The sequence below is a fragment of the Haliotis rubra genome, unplaced genomic scaffold, assembly GCF_003918875.1.
Source record: "Haliotis rubra isolate DU_JTF1 unplaced genomic scaffold, ASM391887v1 Scf9, whole genome shotgun sequence".
In the NCBI taxonomy this organism is placed as follows: Eukaryota; Metazoa; Mollusca; class Gastropoda; order Lepetellida; family Haliotidae; genus Haliotis; species Haliotis rubra.
The window spans coordinates 978907-985512 of NW_025767634.1; positions in this window are offsets into that span (position 1 = coordinate 978907).

The window sequence follows — 6606 nt, forward strand, 5'->3', positions numbered from 1 at the left end:
CACCACTTGCTTGTCATGGTCCTCAGCACCACTTGCTTGTCATGGTCCTCAGCACCACTTGCTTGTCATGGTCCTCAGCACCACTGGCTTGTCATGGTCCTCAGCACCACTGGCTTTGGTGTCATGGTCCCCAGCACCACTTGCTTGTCATGGTCCCCAGCACCACTTGCTTGTCATGGTCCTCAGCACCACTTGCTTGTCATGGTCCCCAGCACCACTTGCTTGTCATGGTCCCCAGCACCACTTGCTTGTCATGGTCCCCAGCACCACTTGCTTGTCATGGTCCCCAGCACCACTTGCTTGTCATGGTCCTCAGCACCACTGGCTTGTCATGGTCCTCAGCACCACTGGCTTGTCATGGTCCTCAGCACCACTGGCTTGTCATGGTCCTCAGCACCACTGGCTTGTCATGGTCCTCAGCACCACTGGCTTGTCATGGTCCTCAGCACCACTGGCTTGTCATGGTCCTCAGCACCACTGGCTTCTCATGGTCCTCAGCACCATGTATGAATAGGATCCAACTAATGAGGTGTTTCAACAAAGTCAATGTGTTGTCATAACAACCAGAGATTTAACACAGTTGTGTGCAGGTTATTCTGAGACAGCTAAAGGTTGGGCAGAGAAGTCCGTGTAGTTTTTGAAAAACATGACCATCAGCAGACTCTCCAGTCCTTGACAGTCCTTGTCTTATCAGCCAGATGTTATTTGATAAACTAATGACTGAAGCCTAATGATTGAACCAAAACATATCAGGATCACATGTACCTGGTATGATTTTGTTCACCCAAAATTTACTTTGCATGCTTAACCCTGACCCTTCAGCAACTCATGGATGCAAATGCAGATCTTATCTTACCTTAATTATACCTGTATGATGCAAAACATGTTACTGAATGTCCATCCTCAGTTCTTGGTCTTGTCCAGTCAGTTTGCAAACCCATGCATTTACTGATGGAACATGCATCAACATGTGGACCAAATAGAAACTTTGGGATCCGACATCTACTTATGGACCATATATATAGACTTTGGAAACCATGCATTTACTAATGGAACATGCATCAACATGTGGACCAAATAGAAACTTTGGGATCCGACATCTACTTATGGACCATATATATAGACTTTGGAAACCATGCATTTACTAATGGAACATGCATCAACATGTGGACCAAATAGAAACTTTGGGATCCGACATCTACTTATGGACCATATATATAGACTTTGGAAACCATGCATTTACTAATGGAACATGCATCAACATGTGGACCAAATAGAAACTTTGGGATCCGACATCTACTTATGGACCATATATATAGACTTTGGAAACCATGCATTTACTAATGGAACATGCATCAACATGTGGACCAAATAGAAACTTTGGGATCCGACATCTACTTATGGACCATATATATAGACTTTGGAAACCATGCATTTACTAATGGAACATGCATCAACATGTGGACCAAAAGAAACTTTGGGATCCGGCATCTACTTATGGACCATATATATAGACTTTGGAAACCATGCATTTACTAATGGAACATGCATCAACATGTGGACAAATAGAAACTTTGGGATCCGCATCTACTTATGGACCATATATATAGACTTTGGAAACCATGCATTTACTAATGGAACATGCATCAACATGTGGACCAAATAGAGGCTTTGGGATCCGGCATCTACTTATGGACCATATATATAGACTTTGGAAACCATGCATTTACTGATGGAACATGCATCAACATGTGGACCAAATAGAACCTTTGGGATCCGACATCTACTTATGGACCATATATATATAGACTTTGGAAACCATGCATTTACTAATGGAACATGCATCAACATGTGGACCAAATACAAACTTTGGGATCCGACATCTACTTATGGACCATATATATAGACTTTGGAAACCATGCATTTACTAATGGAATATGCATCAACATGTGGACCAAATAGAAACTTTGGGATCCGACATCTACTTATGGACCATATATATAGACTTTGGAAACCATGCATTTACTAATGGAACATGCATCAACATGTGGACCAAATAGAAACTTTGGGACCATGCATTTACTTAAGGAACAGGCATCCACTTATGGACCATATTTAACCTGCATATACTTATGCAGCAAATGGGTTCTTTTGGACCATGGGTAAACTGACTGACCAGGATCTGTTTAGTGACCATATATATGGATGCATCAACTCCTTGACAAAAGATGATACTTGTAGAACATGCATGTACTTTCAACTATGGATATGCCCATGGACCATGCATCTTCCTTTGACCATGGTTATATCGCTTGGTATATGTACCATTGATAAGCTAAGAGACCATGGATTTCAATATAAGGTCAATGACCATTGGTATATGCATGTACCATTGATTACCTAAGGTCAATGGATTTTAATATCGACCATTGGTATATGCATGTACCATTGATTAACTAAGGTCAATGGATTTTAATATCGACCATTGGTATATGCATGTACCATTGATTACCTAAGGTCAATGGATTTCAATGTCGACCATTGGTATATGCATGTACCATTGATTACCTAAGGTCAATGGATTTTAATATCGACCATTGGTATATACATGTACCATTGATTACCTAAGGTCAATGGATTTCAATATCGACCATTGGTATATGCATGTACCATTGATTACCTAAGGTCAATGGATTTTAATATTGACCATTGGTATATGCATGTACCATTGATTACCTAAGGTCAATGGATTTTAATATCGACCATTGGTATAATCGTGGATCATTGATAGCATAGGGACCATGGATTTTCGTTTGGACCATGGGTATACGCTGATAAGGTAAGGGCCATAGATACACTCAAGGACCATGCATCTCAGGAAATGGAGGAATGCTGTCTTTAACTAGTGTTGTTTTATTCATACCCGTCAGGTGGCCATCTGCTTATGCTGTCTTCTCGCAGGACAGTTTGATTTCCTACCAAGCAACCTTACAAAGTTAATACTCGTACTATGGAACTATGTTTAGTTAAGTAGGTAGTGCGCTGATTTGCGAATTCCATGCCCTGGTTCAAATGTCAACTTGGTTGTGTTAAAGCCATACATGGCCACAGCTTGTCTGCTTCTAGTGACACGTGACACTACAAGGCCAGATCGCAATGCAGTTAGTGTGACGCATCGATGGCACAAAGAGCTCCTAGCCTGAATTAAAAATACAACCACCGACACATGATTTATGATTTTATTCTAATTATGCGATACTGATCATCTTTACCATTTGACGTTTAAAACATATCTATCTTTAAAATTTTAATGTCATGATATGTCTGTCTACAAACGCGCAATGAATGCTCTCTCTGTGGTACCCATATTGTTTGTTTCTTGTCCCAAACAGCTATTGTCTGAATTCAATGGCATAACATTAAGCATGTCCTGAAGACTTGAGAAGTATCATTGTGACCGCCAGGGAATGGAATCACCTGGAAAATTACATGTCTTCTCGAAAGAGAATCATCGCTAAGTCTCACGGCAGGATTTGAATGAATCACTTTGTGCGTCATGGTCTCAGATGTTCAAGCGAAACAATTTCTGTCGATGATATCGTTTTCCTAATGTATAGCGTCCTTTATAACGCCACTGAATCTTCGGTAGCTAAATGTCTGTGCGGAGAGAAGACGTTTCAGCAACTGGATGGCGTGTTTAGTAACTGAATGGCGTCGTGTTCCCTATGCTGAACAGAAAATGGAAAGCGGACTTAATCGCATGTCATATTTCTCTGCCAAACCATATTGGCGTGATCGAAATCGATGAAAACAATTACCATGTCATTATAAAGGATAAGCCGGTGTAGAATTACACAGGTCACCCTGCTGGTTGTTGACTTCTTGGCCAGCCGATGGTGGCGATATAACACTTCGAGTGTCACAATACAGGTGACTGACGCGGGCGGTTCCGTTCAGATGAAACATGTCGGTATTGATTGAAGAGATGCGAGCTGTTTGTTCCGTATATTCAAGGCCTCCAGACCTACTTATTCTGGTTTAGAAATAACAAAAGATTCAATGCATCTGCAAGCTCCCCATGTGCCTTCCAGGATTAACAGTAATATCTGCCGCAGTCGGTGAATAGCGTTACACATCACAACATCACAAACAGACTGGCCGGCCTTCAGCTCCATCGAGTTGGAGCAGACCAACCGGTGGGATGATAGGTTGGGTTTCTCGTAGACTGACGCTTAGTCTCTGGATATATATAATTTTAATAAATAATCCCATTTTAATTGAAAAGGAGCCCGAGTGAGATGGGAGATTCAGAACTGAGATAATCTAGACTTGCTTCATTTAGGGCTTCAGCATTGCAGGGAGGTTTACGCAGTAGGGGAAATAATGAGGTTCAGGGACTGTGAGACAGACTAGGTGTCTCGCTTCTTTCGTCATGAGTGAGTGAGTATTGTTTTACACCTCTCTTAGCACAAATCCGGCAGTTTCACGGCGGGCCACAGAAGAAATGGGTTTCACACAGAGTACCATGAGTGCAATCGAACCAGGGTCTTCGACGAACACTTTAACCACTAGGCTACCCCACTACGGGCGTTGGTTCAACAAGGGAACGTATTTCTTTATTTCAATGGTCGTTTCGACTTGCCTGCGGACTTTTGACCACACATGCGAGTACTAACGTCCACTGTTTCCACGTTTAAAATAGCCAGGATTCCCAGTGGGTGAGTGAGTGAGTGAGTATGGTTTTACGCCGCTTTTAGCAATATTCCAGCAATGTCACGGCGGGGCACACCAGAAATGGGCTTCACACATTGTACCCATAAGGGTAATCGACCCCGGGGCTTCACCGTGACGAGCGTGCACTGTAACCATCAGGCTACACCACCACCATGCAGGACTCCCGGATAGACTGATGTTTGTACACAAAGTATGATGACAAGATTCAGTGTTATTACAGAATGAACTCATCTCTGCGGCCTGCATGGTGACTTAGAGGGACGATTAGGCAGCATGTCACCATAACCCGGAAGGATCGGATCGCCGAGGGTGACGCATGTCACAAATATGTAACATATAGTAAAAGCCACGAACACGGATTTGGTTCTGTCAGCCAATGGCGAAAACCTGGGATTCGACTTGGACATGTGTATCCTTGCAAATCCACAAAGTGAATTGCGGTGCCATTTGACTAGATCATGTACTGAGACACAAAACAGCTGGGATGCCGTCATACCTTCCTCACCAAACTTCACTTATCTCTCTACCCAATGCCCAGCTCTCCCTCCCAACACTCCACATCAAGCACCCTTCACCCAACCTTCCTCACCAAACTTCACTTATCGCTCTACCCAATACCCAACTCTCCCTCCCAACGCTCCACATCAAGCACCCCTCACCCAACGCTCTAAGCTGACCCTACACCCCCACAATCCACATAATGCAACACTAACAATCAAACACCCACGCAATCCACACCCAGACAATGCCACATATACCACAACAATGTAACACCCCACAATCCACACCCAGACAATGCCACATATACCACAACAATGTTACACCCCACAATCCACAGACATAAAACGCCTCCCATCCTGCACACACACACACACACACACACACACAACTCACACCAAAATTATATGCGGAGAAGCATTGACATAGGCCATATGGCCTGTTTGCTAATCCTATTTCCATTTTGTTATGTCGTGTATTATGAAAAATGTAAACATTAATGGAAATAAAATACTGTTTAAATCAACTCTCGGCCCCTCAATCCCGAACGTAAAACACCCCTCAAATCACGACTATCGAACATTCCACATTCTATCCCCATAGGACATCACACAACCAACATTCAGTCATCCCACACACCACTCCCATCGAACACCCCACCATCCAGACCATTTAACCTTCCCATCGAACACCCCACTATCCAGACCATTTAACCCTCCCCTCCCATCGAACACCCCACCATCCAGACCATTTAACCTTCCCATCGAACACCCCACTATCCAGACCATTTAAGCCTCCCATCGAACACCCCACTATCCAGACCATTTAAGCCTCCCCTCCCATCGAACACCCCACTATCCAGACCATTTAACCCTCCCCTCCCATCGAACACCTCACTATCCAGACCATTTAACCCTCCCCTCCCATCGAACACCTCACTATCCAGACCATTTAACCCTCCCTCCCATCGAACATCTCACTATGCAGACCATTTAATCCTCCCCTCCCATCGAACACCCCACTATCCAGACCATTTAATCCTCCCCTCCCATCGAACACCCCACTATCCAGACCATTTAATCCTCCCCTCCCATCAGAACACCCCACTATCCAGACCATTTCAACCCTCCCTCCCATCAGAACACCCCACTATCCAGACCATTTCATCCTCCCTCCCATCGAACACACCCCACTATCCAGACCATTTAACCCTCCCCTTCCATCGAACACCCCACTATCCAGACCATTTAACCCTCCCCTCCCATCGAACACCCCACTATCCAGACCATTTAACCCTCCCCTCCCATCGAACATCCCACCATCCAGACCATTTAACCCTCCCCTCCCATCGAACATCTCACTATCCAGACCATT